We start from the raw sequence: 24,774 nt of genomic DNA on the forward strand, positions 1-24,774 counted from the left end.
TTGTATAACTGACTTAATAACATCAATGAGCGTACGCATTCTTGGATAGGATATCCGTAATAATTTTCAATTCCTCATCCAATTTTGATTTCGAACAAATCATCAGGGTACAATGAGTAAGGGTCCAAATTAAATTGTTCTTACGTTTTGGGAGCAAAATGAATCCCAGCGTTTATATAGTCCCGTAAATATAGATCTGCGGCATATTGATATAAGGTAACTAGATGGTGTTTTTGTTACATCTAGAAAAGCTATGGACGAGTTACAAGTTCCTTCATAAGTATACTTTATTTTAATTGTTTCTCGATTTTTTTCACCCATGAACAGAACGCAACGTAATTTATTTTAGTAATGTACATATTTTTAATTTTTCCTTTTTAAATCCCTCGATACAGCATGGAAAAAGCAAGGCCGTACTGTTCATTTGAATCCCTCTTTATTTTTTTTTTTCCTAACCACCCCTTTTTTAACGTGTTTCACGTATTTTACTTTTAATCAGGAATAAAGAAAGTCTTCCCTTTATGATTGCAATATGAATCATAAACGTCCTCATGATTGCAATATATATATATATATATATATATATATATATATATATATATATATATATATTGAGTAAGATGATTGATAATTTGTAATTAAAATTAAAAATTAAAAATCGGTTTGACAAGGAAGAACAAACAAATGTAAAATGTAGTCATCCCAATGAATGCACTGCCAATGATATTTACGGGTTTTAAAAGGCGAAACATTAAAAGATACATCTGCCTTACTTAAAATATGCTAGTTTTATTTTTGGTGTCTTTAAAAAAAAAGCACTCAATATTTTTGCTGATAAGGAGACTTTGTTTCAAAAAAGAAAATGATAAAATTATTGTGCAAGAGATATTGTCTATCTCAATAACAACATCGTTTCCGAAACGATCGTACAATTTATTGATTTTGTTTGTTCTTCCTTGTGAAACTGATTTTTAATTTTTATTTTAATTACAAATTATCAATCATCTTATTCAATATTAAAATAGCTCTAGGACATATATGCCTATCGAGCTTATTATATATCTACATTACAACGAGCACCGATTTCTTTTATTTTATTTTAATTGTATTAATGAATTTACTAATACATTAAAATATACTCTGCTCTTTAGAATGTTGTTCTAATCCCCTTAATATATATATATATATATATATATATATATATATATATATATATATATATATATATATATATATAAAGAAATTGAAATTACAATAAGTTTACCAAGGAAATCAAAATGGTAAACTTAAAATATATTATAAATATTAAAGAGTTAATATTTACAAGTAAAGTAATCGCAACCAGATGTAAAAGCTCAATAAAACCGAAAAGGAAATAGAGCTTATAATATGAGCAAATGATTAATAAAACATGTTAAAACATGTTATTAATCATTTGTTCATATATATATATATATATATATATATATATATATATATATATATATAAAGAGATAGAATGAGAGAGAGAGAGAGAGAGAGAGAGAGAGAGAGGGAGAGAGATAAGAAAGAAACAAACCAAGTCATGTGTTTCTCAACGTTTCGTTTTTATTGTAAGACTCTTACTGGATGAATGAAAATAAAATACCAGTACAAATATTTGAAAATATATTTTTGTTGTAACGAAATGTATGACATTTTCTAATTCACTACGAAAAAGTCGTTGGAAATTCAAAAAAAAAAGTATAAGGTTGTGAAAGAGAATATTTTTTAAACGTCATAAAGCCATTAATCTATTTAAAAGATGGCAAGTAATATATATTCTTTTTGGAATAAATATGTCCGTTATAATTTCAATATGGATGTGTAACTGAAAAAAATGAGTGTATTTTTCTGATGTAATTAATTTACTGATTATATGTATTAATTATTATATGTATTAATTATTATATGTATTAATTATAATAGGTGTTTTCTACGGTGTAAGAGAGTTAAGCTATGTCTAAAATTAAATTATGTTTTTTAATAGAAGTTTACTTATTGATAGCGATAAATTATAGACACCTCTACGTTGTTTAATTGTGCTTGAATTTGCGATAAGCGCTGATTCCAGAACTCTTCGTCGCGGTTTACTTTAAATAAATTTAACTATTTTTACTTGTTTGAAAACAAAAGTATGATTATGCTGTAATAGAAGGGGAGAATAATGCACTCAGAGAATTGCTATTTCGTAAATCTCTTTTATGCTCATTGAGTCTTTTTTTTTCTAATCTTCTTTGGTTTCACTAACTTATAGATGATGGCAATTTTGGCACGAACAGTGTATATGCCTGCATTGGGAATTGGTTAGTTTTGGAGTTGTTTTGTTGTTTTTAATGTTTGTTTGTTAATATGTGATATGGTTTGTATTATTGGAATTACTACTTGTTTAGAATGTTGCAAATTATTGCGGTATTGACGTGTGCACGTCTAAGAAAATGTCTGTTTATCATCCTGAGAAATATTTGTGTTTTTTTTTCTTTGCATTTAAACCAAACTATGTAGGATATCGCAAAGTTTTCAAAATATTTGTGAGGTATTTGATTCTTTTGTCCAGATATTCTGGACTGCAAATTCTAAATGCACGTAGAAAGAAAACAATTATCGTACCTGTTTTTATTTTGTTACTGTGTTGTGAGTAGACATGTAAATAATAGTTTTTGTGTGTTGTTAAGCGGTGAACTTTGAAAGATAGTTTGTTATTGGATTTTATAATAAGTATATCTAGACCAGATAATGAGGGATTGTTTTCTCTTTCATAGCTGAACTCTATTTTAGGGCTTATAAACTTGATAAAAATGTAAAATACTAGTATCTCTCTCCTTCTCTCTCTCTATCAATCTATCTATCTATCTCTACCCACATACACACACACACACATATAGTATATATATATATATATATATATATATATATATATATATAGTATATTTAAAATAGAGTATATATATATTTCAATATAAATTAAAACCGGAGGGTTCGACTAGACGAAGACAATTTTAATGTTGTTCAAATCCAGAGTTGCTTTTATTGGGAGCTGGATTTCCCCAACATTAAAAAACCCGACCCCTTCCTAACTCTGCTCGCATAGAAGCAAGTATACGGTGACACCCATGAAAAAAAGAGAACCCATACAACATCAATGTGCATACTGTCCTAGCATTCACTCTTCTACCCGAATAAATGTCTGTTAGATCGTTGCAAGTAGATTTTGCACAGTAACAAATTTTAAATTTGTTTTACCCCAGTGTGCTAACCATTGGGAAAATAGTAATTAAAGAAACTAAAATTTGTTGAATCTAATGGCAATTTTGTCGATATCTGTGAAACCGGATGTTTCAAATCTGTCCGGAAACTGTTCGAAAGAGCCTGGCCCCACCTTCGTGCAACAGTCACACTGTGACACAATCACTTGACACAGTCATGCTAGGTATCGTCCACCAGAAAACAGTCAGTGGAATGTCACTTTCTGTCGCATCGATTTCAGTGCAATAAGACAATGACACGATGCTAGTGTTGAGGGACAATATCTCCTAAAAATAGACATGAGAGATCTCGACCCCTACATTCGGTTTATTTCGCGTCCGTTCATAATTAAAGCAAAGTGTTTAGATCTAAACTCTCTTTATATTCCTTGACAATATATGTAGGTTTTCTATAACATAAAATTTTAGGGCTTATAAACTTGATAAAAATGTAAAATACTAATATCTCCCTCTCTTTCTCTCTCTCTATCAATCTATCTATCTATCTATCTCTACCCACATACACATACACGTACACACACACACACACACACACACACACACACACACACACACACATATATATATATATATATATATATATAGTATATTTCAAAAAGAGTATATATATTTCAATATAAATTAAAACCGGTTATATTATTAGCTATAAATACCTTTTTTTTATTAATTATTATTTTAAATAAAGAGATAATTTTCCCTGCAGAATTTCTCCTTTGTTTTGTTGACTAATATATATGTGGTGAATCTGATATTTATCTTAGTACCAGCATGGGTGCCCAGCGTTTCCCGGGTAATTGGATGTGTATGTCGAGCAAAAAAAAAAAAAAGAAAACAAAGCGGTCAATTTTTTTTTTAAGTTTGCCCCTATTATGACCCCTACAAATTTATTGTTTTGTGCTCAAATAAAGTTATTAAGTTAGATCCATGTCTAAAGCACCTATATTTAAAATTTCAAGAGTCCAGACCCAAAATTGTCGGAGGAGTTTAGTAGAGTTCTCAAAGGTAACATCGTTGAACTTTGACCCCGTAATCGCAAAATTTCTGACCGAAAACCAATCACATCCATCTTCCCAAATCTCAGTACCCTGTATATCAAATTTCGAGCCTGTAGACTTAAAATTGACAGAGTTATTGCGTAGGGAAATGTACACACACGGACAGACACACAGATACACAGCCAGGCAGATACACAGACACCTCCACTTTTATAGATATATAGATTGGCAGAAAAATGTTTGTTCCAATAGATAATAAAGGACGATGAATTCATAGTCCTGTTTCCCATATTCAAAGTGTTATACAAATATACACACACACACACACACATATATGTATATATATATATACATATATATATATAAGGTTAAACATATATATATATATATATATATATATATATATATACTTTTTCTTTGTTTTCTTTGTCTTCTCCAGGCAATATTGTTTATACAAAAGTTTAGTCTGTAATAAATACACATGCACACACATAAACTCACGCATACACACACATATATATATATACACATCCACACATATGTATATATAAATATATATATGTATATATGTGTATATATATATATAAATATATATATATATATATGTATACTTAGGGAATTACATTAGTTATAAAAGTACAAGACCCAAAATAGCATCAGCCATTGATCACGATTAACAAAAGCACAAATATAACGTTAGAACTAAATTCTTCTGCAGATCAAAAAGCAATGTAACAATAAAACCATTTTACGACTATAACCAGAAATATAATTGCACACTTACGCAATTCAATATAAGGAACGTTTTAGAATTTTAATTAAATAATATTCAACAGAGAATATATTGGCAGTTTCTAAATGAATTGTCGATTTTCATTTTGAGGGCATAAATATAATAGAACGTTGCTGGAAATCTATAATGTGCAATAACAATAGCATATGGATGAAGAGACTAATCTACAAAATTTCATATTGCAATCGGATGTAAAAATCTGTATGTTTATAGGAATATATATATATATACATATATAAACATATATATATATATATATATATATATATATATATATATATATATATATATATTAATGTTAGGACCTTAAACTAGAAACTAGAATCGGAATCAAGAATCGAAAAAATCGAGACTTTTGGGTGTATCAGAATCGGATAATTTTGTACCTATTTCCCAATGCTTAAAATTATTTTTTTTTTATTCGATTTTATTAAAAACAAAATCTTCCACTGTTGGTCGTAATGATAAAATAATATTTGTAATTTCGAATTAACAATTAACAATGACACAAAAATCCATACATCGTCCCACACAAGTGTTGTTACGCTAATACTGGAAAAAATTTATAGCTAAATATGTAGAGATTTATAAAGAAACAAAATCGGAATTGTTTATTGTATCAGAATCGAGAACTATATTGGAATTGTCTGATTACTAATATATATATATATATATATATATATATATATATATATATATATATATATATATATATATATATATATTAGGCACCGCCAAAACTGGGGGGGCAGGTCAGTACTTTTTGACGGACCGTCTTTTTAAAAATCTACCAAAAATCAGGTAATTATCCGATCAATACGAAATTTTCAGCGATTATTAGGAGAAGAATGAACTTTATAACAGTGTACTTATTTTTCATAAACGATATTTACATATATATTTTTTTTTGCTTACAAAACCCCCCCTTGTTTTGAAGTGGGAACAAATATGCTTAAAATAATCATCTGAAACTGAACAAAACATATTGTGTTGTTGTAAGGGACAGAATTATAGATTAAAAAAAAAAAAAAAAAAAAAATTGTTTGCATACCTTATTTTGACGTCTGAATATCAGAACTTCGATTGTGTTTAATTATCCCGCTTTTGAGTTTTGAAGTGTGAAATTCGGTGAATATGTTAAGTAAAATAATTAATTTAAGTTAAGCAAAACAAAAAAATTTTTTTTTTTATATTTATACGAAAAAAGCCATTTTAAAATTTTTGATAAATAAATTAACAATTTTTTTTTAGCGAGCCGAATAATGCATGACCATTATTAAACAGAGCATGCTTTGAATAATCGATACAAAAAAAAAAAAAATTCGATAAATATTGTGCCCTTTGTGTTAAAAATAGCATCATTTTTTTCGATATCGTTTGAAAACGTTTGCCGCCTTTCGACTACGGTGGACCAAACGCGCTGAAATAATTTTTTTTTATTCTGCTTTAAATTGCCCCCTCCCCCCATTTTGGGGAGCCTGGCCCCCACACACATACACATTAAAAACCAAACTCATACAAATGGTCACCCATCTGGTAGTGGCCAGCCTCAGCTTAATAATACATTGAAATTTTCGTCACTGAAAAATAAGTTTTTTTGGCCTGTTTAGTCTTCCATAGTTTTCGTCTCATCGAAAGAAAACGTAAACAGAGTCGATCTGAACTCTTCGGCGACGCGAAATATCTGGTTACATATATGAATAAGTGGAATTATTTGAAATTCAGGTACTTATATTATAATATTTTTGCATATTCTCTTAGAAAATCATCCTAAATCTTAGTTAGACAATAAATGAATAAATAAATTATTTCAAAAACCCTTTTTTTTAATATTTAAGTACGTTTTTTGTGCAAGACAAAAAATAACAATTGTTAACTTTTTGGGAAAATTTAACATTTAAAATTGAATTAAAAATAGTAGAAAAAGTTTTACATTATTCTGTTTTCTATATAATAAACTTCAGGGTTTTATCTTTCTGGAAAAAAAAAAGTTACTCAGAAATAATGGATTTTAATAAATGTAATTTAGTTTTAAAAAACAACAACAACTTGATTTTGCGGCCATTTTTGGCGGTGCCTACATACATATATATATATATATATATATATGTATATATATATATATATGTATTAGGAAATAATAATAAACTTAATCATAAACCAACAACAAAAATGTGTTTTTTATTGTTTGACTCGTAAAAACTGCAAATTACATGTGAAAAATATAATCACATATAAACTTAAATTTTAGCATATGAATAGAAGAAATTTAAAAAAAGTTAATTTCACGACATAACTTTTAGATTAAATAAGAATATATATATATATATATATATATATATATATATATATATATATATATATGTGTGTGTGTGTGTGTGTGTGTGTGTGTGTCGGGGGCTTATGTGTGTTTGTGTGTGTGTGTATAAAGCGTTTAATATGTGCATATGTACATCTATATATATATATATATATGTACATATATATATATATATATATATATATATATATATATATATATATATATAAAGTTTTTTGTGGAGTCATTAGCATTCGATACACAATTGAAAAATGGAGGCGAAGAGAGGGATGAAAAAATTATAAAACTACACGGGGTGAATTAAATGAATGAATAACTCGTAATATATCGTCCATATTTTAGAACCTGGGACAAAATTTTAAAAAACAAACAAAACAAAAACAAACGTTAACTTGCTGCAAATAAGTGCAGAAACAAGAAATAAAGACGCAATGTAGGCATTTTATTCCGGTAAATCAAAGCTCTTTAAACATGTCTAATTTATGCGCCAACTCCTTTTGCATACAGATGGTTTGCGCATTAGTATAGTTACAACCTCCAAAATATTGAGATGGTGTTTGGAACCGGCCTTGTGTACAATGCGAAAACAACCATCCGAATACGCTTCACCACATGCTTTATTGTCATACAAGTGCGTACCAATTGATGACTCATGGATAGGTGAGCGCCCGGATGTGCTCCGTAAATGTCCGGAAGTGTTCTGTGAACGCCCGGATGTGTTCAACAATGTGTTTATTCTAGACCCTCTGGACTTTCGAAAACATGCAGGGACATGCTGTGCCAATCTGACTCCCAGACTTTGAAACGTACGACCCACATAATCAGCATCACACTGACATTTAAATTGATATACAACTAAACTTTTTTGTAGGGTGGGAAGGACATCTTTCTTAAAAGCTGGGAAGGCAGTTTTAGTGCCGAACACCACAAGAGGCTGCGCCGCATAGAAACAGCGATATACAACCGAGGTAATTTTATCGACAAACCCTTTACTGATAGAACCAATATAAGGGAGTTGCAGATAAACTGGACACTTAGCCGGACCAAAAGAAGGGTTGGTATTAAATTTTACAAGAGCTTGGCGAACATGCTTAGAGATTACACTCTCAGGGGAACCATTTTCCGCAAGAATATCAACTATCTTCTTCAATTCATTATCAAGTTTGCTGGTGGAGCAAATCACGAGGGCACGGTGGACCAGAGTCTTGATCAAACTGATTTTTCTCCTAGAAGGGGCAAAAGAATCCCAACTTATATACAGGCCTGTAAATGTCGTTTTTTTTTTGTATACAGTTGTATTAAACCGATTCACTGTTTTTTCTACAAGGACTTCCAAAAAGGGTAAAGAGTCACTTTGCTCTTCGTCTATAGTGAATTTGAGTGCAAAATGAAGACTATTCAAATTCTGGAAAAAAAAATCGCTTACTTCATCGCGAGATTTGAAGATGACAAAAGTGTTATCCACATACCGCCAATAATTGAAAGGTATAGAGATCCGAGTGAAGAGTAATGACTCCTGAAAGCCTAAGAAAATATTGGCTAAAATAGGACCGAAATGACTGCCCATAGCCACCCCCGTCGACCTGCTGATACATTACATCATTAAAGATAAAGCAAACCGACTTGGTGGCTAATTCCATTAGTTCGAGGAAAATATTTGAAGGAAAAGTGGGAGAGGTCAATGTGCTCCGATAAAGCATGTCAGTACATATTTTAATGGTCTCCCCAAGGGGCAAATTTGTGAACAAGTTCGTGACATCGAACGAACATAGGAAGTTTGTTTGTGAATTACAATCCAGTTCCCGCATTGTAGCAGCGAAACGGAAGGAATCCACAATACAATTATATGAAAACTATTTTACTACAAGTTCAAGGATCTCAGACAACCATTTGGCTAATTCATGTTGAGGTGAGCCAGTCATGGAAAGAATGGGTCTTAAAGGGACCCCATTCTTGTGGATCTTTGGAAGCTCGTACATTCTGGGTCGCTGTGAACCCACAGGCTGGATCCTGTCATAATTATCCTTGTTAATAAATTTCATCCTATGTAACTGAATGAAACATTTCTGTAGTTTCACTGCAGTGCCCCATGTATTGTCAACTGATATGTCACCAGACCTCTTCAATTTTGATTCATCGTTTAGAATATCCAACATTTTCCTGATATAATAATTCTAATTGAGAATGACTGCACCAGCACCTTTATCCGGCTTAGTAATATAAATGCCCTTTTAAGTCTGCAGGAGCTTGACAGATTGATAAAGGATCTTAGTCCATGTAAACTCACGAGTATTGATAGGAAAATTAGCGAACTTATGCGGCAGTTCAGCTAACATTGCCTTCATATATAAAAAATCATCATTGGACTGTGGTTTATTATGTTTGAGCTGTGAGTTAAATATATCGAATTCGGCAATAGTACTTTCTCTATCGATGCGCATGCAGATAGATGAAAGTCAATGTCGTAACGAAAAGAAAATACAACCGAGGACGCATGATACGACAGAAGTTTTTTTTTTTTATTCTAATTATTTGAAGTGTTAAATTAAAATAAATCGGTATACCAAATATATATATATATATATATATATATATATATATATATATATATATATATATATATATATATATATATATATATATATACCCATGAGCAAAAAAAAAAAGAAAATAGGGCAAGAGTAAAAGAAGGAAAAGATCGATTTTTCAATATTTTTCCATGATTTTTTGTTAATTTTAACTGAGAATTTCTATTTTGTAGATCATTATTATTAGAGCCTATAATAATAAGCAAAAACATTCATCTTAAAAATAGTAAGACCACATATTAGAGAGGATATAAAAACCGAATTGCAAGAGTAAGGCAGTCTAAAATGACTTACAAGCAGATTTTTAATATTTTAAGAAAAGAAAATGTGAAAACATCTCTTTCTTCAGTGAAGCGAATTGAAAAGGTTCAACGTCAAATGCTTGGTAAGAAAGAAAATCTGGATCTGGTCACCCTGGAACATTCACTTTAAAGTATGACCACAGGCTTAAATTAACTGTTTTGAAAGATCGAAAGAAAACTTATGTTGACCATAGCAAAGAATTCAAAACAGGGGCTGGAAATTCTCTTTCTAGATATACAATATCTAGACGAATGGAAGAAATGCGATTTTCTTCTAAAATGTGTGCAAAGAGGAACATTAACGATAAAAAATATTTTTCTCGTATTATGACAAGAAAGATACAGACTGGTTCAGGAATGTTTTCTGGTCAGATGAATCAATATTTTAACGTGTTATTGATGCTCCTGGTGCTCCCAAATGGTGCATTTGAAGAACTGGATAATGATTTTCACCAAGTTACATGAAAACGACATTTAAACACGGGAATGGAGGGATAATGGTATGGGGAACTTATACTGCAGCAGGAGTTAAGGAACTTATTAGATTTGAGAAGTCAATTAATACAAAGGCGTAAATTCGAATATTAGAAACAGGACTGTTACCAAATATCCAGAAGCTGGGAATATCCCAGAACATCATTTTTCAACATGATAATGCCCCTGCACACACTGCTAAAGTCACAAAAATGATTTTCTGATAATTCAATTGATCTAATGTTTTGGCCAGGTCAAACCCCCGATTTAAACCAAATTGAGAATATTTGGCCCATAATATCTTGAGCATTAGCTGGAATAACTTTTTTCCAACAATGACAAACTGTGGGAAGCTGTGCAAGGCGAATGGAATAGCATCTCCTCTTCACAGAGTTCCGCTTTCGTTGAGAGCATGTCTAAAAGGATTGATCTTTTTAAAAAATAAATGGGAATGCGATTCAATCCTAAGTATTTATTAATGTAAATGTATTGGTCTGTGTTATTAGTCTTGTTTATGTTTCCTTGTTCGTTGTTCAGTATAGCTTTTTATGCAATAAAATGTATAAAATTTGTTTGCCCCATTTTTTTTTGCTCACGAGAGTGTATATATATATATATATATATATATATATATATATATATATATATATATATATATATGCTTTTTTATTTATTTTACATAAGCATTGCCATACGGCTACACATTAATAAGAATGTTTCGGATAGTCAATTACAAGTAACTAGAGACCTCTGCAGGCAATATTGCTTATACAAATGTTTAGTCCGTCATTATTGAGTGAGAGAGAGAGAGAGAGGGGGAGAGAGAGAGAGAGAGAGAGAGAGAGAGAGAGACGCTGATTTCTTCGTTGGTTAACCTGCACGGATAGAATCCCGACGTCCCGCCTCGTTCTGAGTTCGGGGAAAAGCTGTCTAACGTAAGCGGTGTCGAGGCAGATAAATTACCCCAACCCTAAAACCCCTTCAGCATGGATTTGACAAGCATGAGCAAATTCTGGATTTGTTACAATGAGGCGAAAATTTTCTTACGACAAAATAACATCTTACGAAAAGACGGACCTATGTGCGTCATTTGTCAAAGACAAATGACAGAAGTAAAAAGGAACAAAAATTATTGTTGGAGATGCCCTTCACATGAAGAAATTATTAGCAACCCCAACAAAATTAAAGGACCCCGGAATAATTGTGGAGATTGATGAAAGTCAGTGCTGTAGCGAAAAGAAAATACAACCGAGAGCGCATGATACGAAATAAGTTTTTTTTTAATACTAATAATTTGAACTGTTTATTTTTTTTTAATTCTAATTATATGAACTGTTGAATAAAAAAAAAATCGGTATACCATAATTTCTAATTATTTGTGGAATTTATAGGATGGTTAAATCTACTAATTATTTGAACTCTTTATTTCTTTAACTTCTATTGAACTGTGAAAATAAAAAAAAATCCAATTATTTGTACTGTTTTTTTTTTTACTTAAGTTAACAACTCGGTACTTTATTGAGGGGTCATTTTTTGCCTCATCACCGCACACGTCAGACGATTTTTCCCCGAACTCAGAACGAGGAGGGACGTCGGGACCCTATCCGTACAGGTTAACCCCTTCGTAAATTAAAAATATTATTGCTACTACTACTAATTGCTGTAGCATGTAAAAAAACGGCCAGAGTCATATGTTATGAAACCTCGAACTTAGCCACACGTTATTAGCGAAACGAAACTGGCTTTGTACATGAAATATTTTTATAAAAACATTAAATCTTATATATATATATATATATATATATATATATATACATATATATATTAAATGATAGTTCTATTTTCTAAACAAAATATTTTTATAACGACATTGTCTTAACTAAAATAGTTTATTTTTCACCGCTATATGTATTTTAATTCTATAAAATTTAGGGTTTTATCTTTCAAAAGTTGTTTAGAAATAATTGATTTTTAGTTAGTAATAAAAAAAGGATTACACAACTCTCTGGGGCGGCGGGGACAAAAATATGGCATTTATTTGTTTTTTTCATTGTTTATTTTTCTTTCCGTTTATTTATTGAGAGAGAGAGGGCAAGAGAGAGAGCGATAGAGAGAGAGCGAGAGAGAGAGCGAGAGAGAGAGCGAGAGAGAGCGCGAAAGAGCGAGCGAGAGAGAGAGAGCGAGAGGGAAAGAGCGAAAGCGAGAGAGAGACGCTGATTTCTTCGTTAATTAAAAATATTATTTATATATATAAGTGAACGTGTCTGTGTATCTGTGTGTCTGTGTATATGTGTGTATGTATGTGTACATTGCCCTAGGATATAACTCTGTCAATTTTAAGTCTACAGACTGGAAATTTGATATACAATGTATGGAGATTTAAAACAATCTTTCTAATCCGTTTTCAGTCAGAAATTTGGCTGTTAAGGGTCAACGTTCAACAATTTGACTTTTAAGAACCCTCCCAAACTCCTCCGACAATTTTGGGTATAAACACTTGAAATTTTGGATATAGGTTCCTTGGACGTAGATCTAACTTAATAACTTGATTTGAGCCTAAAATAGCAAATGTTCAGGGGTCATAATAGGGGTCAAATTTAAAAACATTGACCTTTGCGGTCTCTACCAAATTACTCAGACAATTTCTGGTCTAAACATTTGAAATTTTACATAAAGAGATAGGGAAAGCTTTTTCATCGGTTTGGGTCGAAACATCTTCACCAATATATAAATGTGTGTATTTATATATGTTTGCATGTCTGCCTAACACTTTTCAAAGACGCAAAGTATTTTACCAAGATCAGTATCGTTTTGAAGTTCGACCTTTCAGACGACAAATATCGAAAAATTGGCTAAAATCATTAATATATTCACTTTCAACTGGGCACACTTCTTCAGGGGGGGGGGGTAGCTTTTCACCGATATTTTTTAAAGTCATCCTCTCCTTTCGATTGTCTAGCCTTAATTTAAACATAACTAACTTCCGGTTTCGCGATGGTCGTAACAGCAAAGACGTCAGGTTTTTTCCCGTTTTTTCCTCCTTCGTGGTACGGGTTCGAGCCTAACATTCTACTACCACTTTAACATTTTTTTTTTGCTCAACATATACATCCAAACACCCGGACAACGCCGGGCTTAAATGCTAGTATATATATATATATATATATATATATATATATATATATATATATATATATATAATACAAAATGTCTGTGTGTGTGTGTGTGTGTGTGAATGTTTCGTGCATAGGAAGTTCTGAAACAGTTGACAAATAGAAAAAAATCTTATGAGCATCAATGCCATGTTTTTCAGTCTTGATCCCTCAGCCGTCCGTTTTTAGTATGAAAACCGATTTAAAGGTTGTCCAGATATTAGACCATTATTATTCCAAATTCAAGTCTGTAAATTAAAAATTAATCGAATATATGGATTGTGAAATGCCTTCACACATATTCTGACTTATATATATATATATATATATATATATATATATATATATATATATATATATATATGAGAGAGAGAGACAGAGAGAGAGGGAGAGAGAGCTAGGGAAACACAAAATAATATGGTATTATTGTAAATAATAACGTTACCATATTATTTTGTGTTTGTGATCTTTTGTTCATTTAGTGTGATTTTATATAATAATTAATACATTTTCGAAACCTGAGATTGTTTGTATTGGTACATTAAATTGTCAATGTTAAGGTGCGTCTGAATCTGTCAACGCTTATTTCCGGTTGTAGTTATGCAATGAGTTGCCTGATATGAATTAGTATATAAAGCTATAAAAGAATCTGTTCTAGATTATTAAAAAAAATAATTGAAAGTTTATTAGCGATTGCAGACTCGTGCAGTGTTATTTAATACGTAGCTAAAAATTTTCTTTAATTAACGTTGGTGAATGATTTAATTATTGCTTAATATGCGAAACTGTTGTATTTATAAAGGGTTCTTTAATATTTACAAATTATTTTAATTTTGTTGATCTGTTAACTGTCACTTATTAATATGTATGTATATTCTATTTTTACGGGTGCTGTTACGAGTTCCGTATTTAGCTCTGATATCAAATTTTACACGTATATTATGTTATGTTTTATTCTCTTAAATGATGAATTTTATTAAGTTTTGTCTATTGTCGCTTAATAATAGGTTATAATTATAATGTGCTTGATAAATAAGTTATTGTTGTCGGGTATTGAAGTATTTGTAGAGATTCAAGTCACATAGGTTCTATGTTTAGTAATGGCAGTTGTGTGTTAAATTTGAGGACCAATTTTATTTCGCCTTACTTTTCTGAAATTGTGAGATAAAGATTAATTATGTAAATATTAATTTACTTGTCCGTACGTCCAGTGCTACAAAAAAATCCTCATCATCGCAAACATTTATTATAGAGAAACAGATTTCCCTCTTTTATAGTCGCTTTTTATCAGTTAAAAGGCATTACACGCATTTCCTCTCCAAAAATTAAAAAAAAAAATGGCTGTCTGTTTACGGTTTCAAATTTGCTATTTTATTTTATAATTAAAAAAAGGTATGTCGATAAGGGAAGTTTATTTTGTTATAGTTGCTTTGTAAAATTTAAATAAATGTGCAAGTGATTTGATGTCTGTTCTTTTAAGATTTATATGTATATTTTTTAGAACAAAACTAAACGAACCAATGTGGTGCGTGTTGAAGATTCATTGAAAAACATCAAAAGTTTTTAATCAATTTACGGTTAAAAACGAATTTGTTAAAGGGTTTTTCATTCGTCGTTATTTGTTTCTTAGAATAAAAAAAAATGTGAGTTTTAAAATTATGTTCCTTGTCGAATAATAAAGTTTTTGTAAATTCTAATTCACAGAGTTAAAATAAATTTCTTATCTGTACATTTATATATATATATATGTATATATATATACATATATATAAATGTACACACACACATATATATATATAAATGTACACATATATATATATATATATATATATATATATATATATAAAGACATGTAATTAATTTCTCATCTGTACATGTATATATATAAGACTTGTAATAATACATAGGGAATATATATATATATATATATATATATATATATATAAATGCATATATGCATATATATGTTCGTGTGTGTGTGTTTGCATGCACATTACATTATGTGATTGTTTTATATATATATATATAAATATATATATATAAATATATATATATAAATATATATATATATATATATATATACCGCCATGTAATTATACAATATGTAATGACTATATGTGTGCGCGCACACACACACACACACACACACACACACACACACACACACACACGTCTGCTTGTATATCCAATGATTTGAAGAAGCGCTTACAACAAACGACGCCTCCGTATGAGAAATGAGAAATAATTTAATTAGCCGATGTGAGTAGGCGAATGCTTTATTTACAAAACCATCAAATTCTCTTTCATTCTTTAGATGTGGTATTCGTTTGATGTCGCCTTTACTGTAATCGTCCTGATCGAATTAATGCAAGCCCTTCAGTAGATACAAAATGAAAGGGGGAATAAAAGAATAAAAACTACACATCAACCACAATCAATACGCTTAAATACCGATATTAGATCGTGTATCTTGTTATTGTCCACTTTCATTTTATCATCGGCCACTTGGCATGTATTATTCGTTTTATTTCCTCGACATATATAACTGTGTACCCCTGTCTTTCTTTCACACGTTATATATATATATATATATATATATATATATATATATATATATATATATAATACATACATGTGTTTATATATACATATATATATGTATATGTGTGTATTATATATATGCATACATATACATATATATACACATGTATATATGTATATATATATACATATATACACATGTATATGTGTATGTATACATATGTGTATTAAATATATACACATATTTATACACACACGCACACACATACACACACATGTATATATATATATATATATATATATATATATATATATATATATACAGACATGACAAATAAAAACACACACATAGAAACAGTTTCTTTCATAGACATAAAATTTGGAGAACAAAATAAAAAAAAATGTTTCCAAATTATTTAACTAATACCTAGTTGACATTCCCCTTTCTGGTTTTAATACTAGGACCCTTCTAGGTATAGCATTGATCAGTTGATTAATATCATAATGAACAGTTCTTGCAATGTCTGATGCACTAATGCTAAACGTTCGAGCTTAGAAGATAGCTTCCTTTCTTTTTGCCAATGTTTCCGGTCTAATATGCCCCAAAGGTTTTCCGTTGGGTTCTATATCCGGGGATTGGCGTGTCAATAAAAGTTTATTAATCTCATTTTGGCTAAACAAAATTTGTGTCGCCATACGAGAGTTAAAATGAGCTTCGCCTTCCATAAATGGAAAGTTAATTTGGTTCATTTTACCTCGTGATAATATTGGTGGATGTCCTTCATTTAATATTGAAACATATTGAGCAGAATTGATGTTTCCTTAGCACTTCACCAAGTCTGAGTGACCAACACTCTTAATTGCACCCACGCCATTTCAGCGTTGGCTGCAGTCTTTTTAAGTCCAACTTTTGCTGAAGGAGCATTGACACCATACTCTTCTACTGCCGAAAATAATACAAATCGTGACTCATTAGAGAAAAAAAGCCATGAACTTTCTCCACTATCTCACGAGTCCAACCTTTTCTGCACTTGATATTGGCAGGATAAAGGAGAATTTTTTTTTTCTCGGGGCTATACCATAGTATTCCTGCTTGTGCACGTACTTGGCAGCTGTTTTGGAACTGACACCAGCTAGTCTTGGAATGTCGGAGGGTTTGCACCGAGAATCCTCTTCAATATTTCGTTTCACTAAAGGCAAAGTTCTGTTAGAGAACTCAGGGCGATCTGTATGAGCGTTTGTGCACTCTGCATTTATTTAGATTAGTCTGATGCTTCTTTGGTTCATGGCATGCTTTAGTGTTGTTAGATACAATTGCCATGAGATGCTCTAAGTTATTTCCGCATTATTCCCATCTGTCAATATGAATAAACATATATAAATTTTAGTGTCTATTCTTTTCAGTCATGTGTTCATGTGTGTGTACTGTTGAGTTTCCTTCCTGGAACCGACAAAATCGGTCTACAATCATAATTTTAAATTTTAAATTCTCTTTTAGGTGAATGTTTATATGTTTTCAATTGCTTCCAGTTGTGCATGTATATCTTATAGATTCAATACACGCGTAATTGCGTGCCGCCATGGAATCTCATGCAGTTTAGTTGGCCTACCTTCAGAGATTGATTCCACATGAGATATAGATAGAGTGGAATAGAAATGTGTTTAAGATTTAGGATGTACAATATTGGTTTCTTTTAGAAAACGCAGTTCAAATGAAGTAGCCCACATGCTTGTCCTTAGAAATTCCTCAACTCTTATAGCTTACAACAAATTGGTCGCTCAGAAATCATTCCCATTCAATTAGCCAAGTCTACACCGCTAAAGATTTTCGTAGGATTTCACTGTTTCTCTTCATTACACCGATTATCAACTATACGTTTAAGAATTCTGTAAAAAGAATTACTGGTTTAGTCACCGATAATTCATAACAATATATATATATATATATATATATATATATATATATATATATATATATATTGTGTTTCATAGTAAACAACTGATGATCCCTTGAAAAATAAATTATTGGTATTATAGTAAATTCGAGAGCGAGTTGATGCAGTGATTGCAGGTGATTAAATAACTTACTGACTAGATGGTTTTCTAACGAATGATAAAAAATATTTTTTGTATAGTTTTAAAGGTTGAAAACTACAAAGACTATATACATATATATATATGTGTGTGCGTGTGTGTGTGTGTATGTGTGTAAAAGAGAGAGAGAAGGAGAGAGAGTAAGAAAGAGAGAGAAATAGTTCGGTATTATTTGCAATTCGATTACGAATTTGTGCCAAAGCTAATCCATCTAAATCTAAGTTTTTCTACCTTTTATTTTTTTCTCAAGTTCAGCTGTAAATACACGGCTGTCAAAACTAGAAATATTTGATTATTAAGAAATTAAGAATTTTTTTCTTCAACCAATGATGAAATATACATGAAAGAATTTTGACAGAATGAGGCCACGGTTCTCATACTCTTTCTATTTATAAACAACTTCATAATGAGTCTGTAGTCCTAAACAAAAATCGATAATCGATATGCACTTACTTTTTGCTTCAATACTTTTGATGCCACGATATTAAATCTGAGCAAAATGGACACCTGCACCGTCGTTGATATGTGCCAGTTTTGGAACCTCCTTCTATATATATATATATATATATATATATATATATATATATATATATATATATATATATATACTAGCATGGGTACCCGACGTAAACCGGGCCGACATGAGTTCCGTTGGGAACACACCAGCTATTAATCATTTTGATCGTGATACCTCCACATCAAATAAAAAAAAATAAAGTACTGATAAAAAAACATAAATGTAATTGACCAAAAATAGAAGAAGTTCGTCACACCCTCCCCACCAGATATTTTGGCAGAAGGGATACAAAGAGAGAAGCTATTCTCCGGATATCAAGCACGTTTTGTTGTTCGTACGCTAGAAAAAAAAAACTTCCCCGCCAAAAATAAATAAATAAATTAATTAATTAAAAAATGGATAAATAAAAACAACATTTGTTTTAATACAAAAAGCAGTAAGTGCCGAGCAACGCAAAAAAAAAAAAAAAATAATAGCCGCATAGGCAGACTCGAACGTGAAACGCGAAAAAATTGAAAAGGTAATTTATGAACGATTTTGCCAATTGTACCACAACGACTTATGACGATCTGCCACCGAAAAAATAACGTTTATAAACATTAACGCGTGCGTGACTTGCGAAAAGTTCAAGAACAAAATAGAATTCCCTTCACTGGTTTTATTATTTGTAAAAGCATTTTTTTACTGGCATATTTTTTTAATAAATAAAGCACATTTTTGTATGTTTTTTCGTGGGGGCGGGGGCTTTTTTTGTTTAAAAAGTTTGGCGCGTAAGTTTCAATTCCCGGATCTGTCAATGATTCTGTTGACAATTGCAAAAATAATAAAAACAAACAAATGATATTCTTTCAGTTTACTCGTAATTTGTTTTTGTTGTTTGAATATTTAGAAAAGAGCAAAATATTTTTCTGTCTACGCAGAATTTTTTTTTTTTTTTACGCTAGAACCTATTGCGATTACCAAACTGTTTTATTTGCGGAAGAGTCTTTTTATGTTTCGCAGTTTCCATGGAACGAATCTCTCCCTCTCTCTCTCTCTCTCTCTCTCTCTCTCTCTCTCTCTCTCTATATATATATATATATATATATATATATATATATATATATATATATGCTTGTATATATAAGCCGATACTAAGAACGCATTCGTAGGATAACACTCCAGAGAATTTTAACCAATATTAATGCTTAAATATTATGCTAAAACATCAATGCTTAATATCAAAAGAAAGATATTTATAATTATATTTATTCGTACAGATTCGCTTCACTGATATGACAATGTTTCGATTGAACGTCATTAATAACTAAGATATCATCCGGTGAAATCTCATCTTGAAATATAAACACGTAAATATAAACACAAATACTTTGACTAGTTAGATCTTAGTTGTTAATAACTACGGAGTAACGGAACTTGTACATTTGCTCTACAACAGTATTGAACACCTTCTTCAGGTTTTTATTAATTACCATTTCTACTACATATATATATATATATATATATATATATATATATATATATATATATATTCTTTTAAATAAGTTTTTCATTTCTGTGTATTGATATTCATATTAAATACTCTCTCTTCTATTTATTTAAAACGAAAATACACTTTTCTTATATATAGGTTGTAGAATTGCATTCACTAGCAAAAGATCTAATTTGCATATTCTTTTAAGCATTCATTTTAATTAATTCTCTATTAGTTGCTTCGGTTTTCTAATGGGATAGTCATCTTTAGTTAATTATTACGTACAATTATATTAGTGCAGATATTCTATGATTTATACTTGCATAACAGTTGCGGAAAAAGTTTAATTTATGTATACGTATATTTTTTTTAGCGAAGTTGCCTACCAAACTCCTCCTAGAGTTTTTAGTCTACAGACATGAAACTTCATATATAAAGTATTTGAATACATGCAAAACTTTATATTTGGGTTTTAGCCCGGAAAAATCGGTGCAAAAGTGTGAAAATATTAAAAAAAATAATGAAATTTTCCACGTAAAGGTCGAACGGCGGCATTACGAATGCATAACGGATAAGCTATTGGTTCATGTTTTCATTTTTAGCCTTGGAGTACACATGTGTTCATAGCCCAGTCATTGACGGCAGAGGCAAAATAAATCGTGAGCTGAACGTTTTGGTTTCGATTCTCGGTGGTGGCGCATGAGTCTTTTTTTAAATACTTTTTAAATCATTACTATATATTGCATCCAATCTAAAATTTGCTTTCTTTTGCTCTTTTTTTATTTCATTATTTATTCCCATCCGTAAATGCTGTATATAAATATTCCCGAATCTTCAGAGGGGCAAGGGCAAATTAGATTCATTGATTGATATAATTAAATGAATAGTTTTGTGCGACGAAACAAGTGTTATGAAGAATTGTTAACATACTTAAAGAAATACTTTGTAAGACAGTCAACATTATGTAACTTGGAATATAGACTTTTGTCATTTTTTGTTTATATGCTCTGTAATCACATTGAGCTTTATGTATTAATAATTGGTATGAAGAACAGGTGAAATACAATTGATAAACATTTCAACATATATATATATACATATATATATATATATATATATATATATATATATATATATATATATATATATATATATATATATATATATGCATATGCACGTTTCATTAAATAGCACAGACAACTCTTGCTTATTTTTTTTGTAATCCTCCTTTTCTCTTTGTCGGACAATTTTCCGAACATTTTTTTTTCGGGTGAAAAAAGAAATTTCCCGTAATCGCGCACGCTTTCGACCTCCATGGGTCCTCCTCATGCGAGTTGTAAAAAATAAAAAATAAAAAATGAAATTGAAAAATGAAAATAGCGAGCTGAAATGAAAAGACAATTAAAAGACAATTAAAATCGCTTCAAATCATTAAACTACTCAAAAGCACTTGAGCGTGCCCTCCGTTTCATTTTGAGTCTGGTTAATCGTTCGTTTATTAATGTGGATTAACAATGCGTCAATGATTGGGAGGCGCGCCTCGCAATATGAGACAGTTAAAACGGCCGTGTGTTTTTTTTTTATTAATATGTCTATAAACAGATTTGATGTACGTGGTCCATTTCAGATCAGGAGTAAAGGTCAAGCCCAGAAGCTTGCCAAAACTTGGGGCCTCCCCAAGACAAGAGCCATTCATTTCAGTTGATGCCAGATGGTAATCAGAACGTTGAAGATGTAAAGATAGTAGCTTGGTTTTAGATGCATTAACAGTAACCTGCCACTCCTTTCTCCATTGTACCAAGTGCTCAAGATCAGAGGAGAGAGAATCGGAGAGAACTTGGTCGTTTACGGTTTTAGATGTGCTACCTAGATGCATAAATGTCTACGAATGATGTAAGATTTGGAAGATCATTAATGTAGATCAGGAAAAGAGTTGGGCCCAGGATTGACCCTTGAAGGTTTCAGCATTAATACTGTAAGCTTCAGATTTTTGCTCAACATCTACTACTTTTATGAACATATCAGAGAGAAATGATTTAATAATTGTGAAAACATTTCCAGCTATACCATAGCTGGAGATCTTGTGAAGTAAACCTTTATGCCATACCCTACCAAAGGCCTTTGATATGTCAAGAGCAATTGCCCTAGAAAGGTTGCCTCCGTCGAGAGATTCGCTGATCCTATTAAATATAACTGTAAGCAGATTTGCTGTAGATCTAGCAAAGTTTCGTGTTTTCGTAATACTCAGTGTAGGAGCTGACAATTCCTACCAGTCAGGAAATTCGAACACAGTTGGGAAGCCAACTTTGACTCTATTTGTTTAGCTTTACCTCGGAGAATTTTGCCATGAGAATTTAGGAAAATTAACAACTTATAAACGCAGACATTCATCGGCGGTCACTCGTGTCAGAGTAAGACTGTCCTCCGTTGTGGCTTCTGTGGGTCCTCAGGTGAGCATAGAGCCCAATCCTAGACCCAATTTGTCTTGTGCAATTTGGGCAGATAAAGGTAGTGGTGGTGGGGTGGGGTTGGGTGTGTCTGGTTAATAATCTGTCCTTTCTGTGCTTGCGTTTATCCTCAGCAGCTTGATTTAGGTCACTACTATAAAGCGCAGCACCTTTGTGGACAGCGCTCCTCCATGCCAACCTGCTCCCAGCCACGTCCTCCCATGTCTCAAGGTCCATATGAAACCGCTTTAGATTTGCTTTGATGTTGTCCTTATACCTCATCTTTTGGCCACCCTGGGCACGCTTTCCCTCAACAAGCTGAGAGTAGAAAATCTGTTTTGGGAGGCGGAGATCCGGCATTCGGACAACATGACCAGTCCATCTGAGCTGGCGTTGAGCAACAGTAGCGGTGATAGTGGGAATGCCAGCCTCACTCAGGACGCTGGTGTTGGTGCGTCGGTCCTTCCAACTAATTCTGAGGATTTTTCGGAGGCATCTTTGGTGGTACGTCTCCAGGGTTTTTACGTGCCTCCTGTATGTGGTCCAGGTCTCCGATCCATAGAGAAGAGTGGGCAGCAAGACAGCTTTATATACCATGATTTTGGTCTTTGCCAGAAGGTCACGGTTCTCAAATACTCTCTTCCTTAGCCTTGAGAAAGCCCCACTGGCACAGCTGAGACGGTGTTGTATTTCATTATCTATGTTGGCTTTTGATGATAGGATGGTGCCTAGGTATGGGAAGTGGTCCACATTTTCCAGTCTAGCGTTGTCGATGGAGATGTTTGGGGGTGAGACTGGAGTACTGTTTGGTGGTGATTGATGGAGGATTTGGGTTTTTTTTATATTAATTGTTAGTCCTAGCTGTTTGTACGCCCTCGTGAAGGAAACCAGTGTACACTGTAGGTCCTCTTCTGAGAGGGCTACAAGGGCGTTATCGTCTGCATACTGTAGCTCCATAATGGATATGGTGTTCGTTCGACCTTTGGCCCTAAATCTGTTGATGTTAAAAAGTCGCCCGTCAGTTCTGTACATAATCCGAACTCCATGGGGAAGATGTTTGTCCGTGAGATGGAGGATAGCAGTAATGAAGATGGAGAACAGGGTTGGGGCAATGACACATCCCTGTTTCACTCCCGTGTCAACCCTGAAGGGCTCTGTTTCATCTCCACTACTACTGAGGACTGTAGCTGACATATTGTCATGTAGCAGTCTCAGTACCCGAATGTACCTCTCTGGGCATCCAAACCTTGCAAGAACCAGCCAAAGGGCTTGACGGTTCACAGAGTCAAAGGCTTTAGTAAGGTCTATAAAAGCCATGTATAATGGTAAATTTTGCTCCCTGCACTTTTCTTGGAGTTGACGAGCAGTGAAGATTATGTCCTTCGTGCCTCTATTTGGTCGAAACCCACTTTGGGACTCGGGAAGGATGGTTTCTGCAAGGGGTGTAAGCCTGTTGGCCAAAACCCGAGCTAGGGCTTTCCCTGTGGTAGAGAGGAGAGAAATGCCCCAATAGTTCCCACGGTTTGCCTTGTCTCCCTTCTTAAAGATGGAGACAACTAGGGCATCTCTAAGTTGTGCAGGGATTTTCTCTTGTTCCCATATTTGAGCAGCTGCCATTATCTCAAGAGAGCTAAGGAGGTTCCAGATTGACATAGCTGCGCTCTCTGAAACCCGACTGGCTGACGACGGGCAGCTGAGGGAGGAGAAAGGCGGGTACACCTTCTTTTGGAAAGGAAGGCCTGCAGAAGAGCCGCGTATCCATGGCGTGGGCTTTGCTATAAAGAACAGCCTCA

Source organism: Euprymna scolopes, chromosome 10 (assembly GCF_053919585.1).
Source record: "Euprymna scolopes isolate OS-2025 chromosome 10, ASM5391958v1, whole genome shotgun sequence".
In the NCBI taxonomy this organism is placed as follows: Eukaryota; Metazoa; Mollusca; class Cephalopoda; order Sepiida; family Sepiolidae; genus Euprymna; species Euprymna scolopes.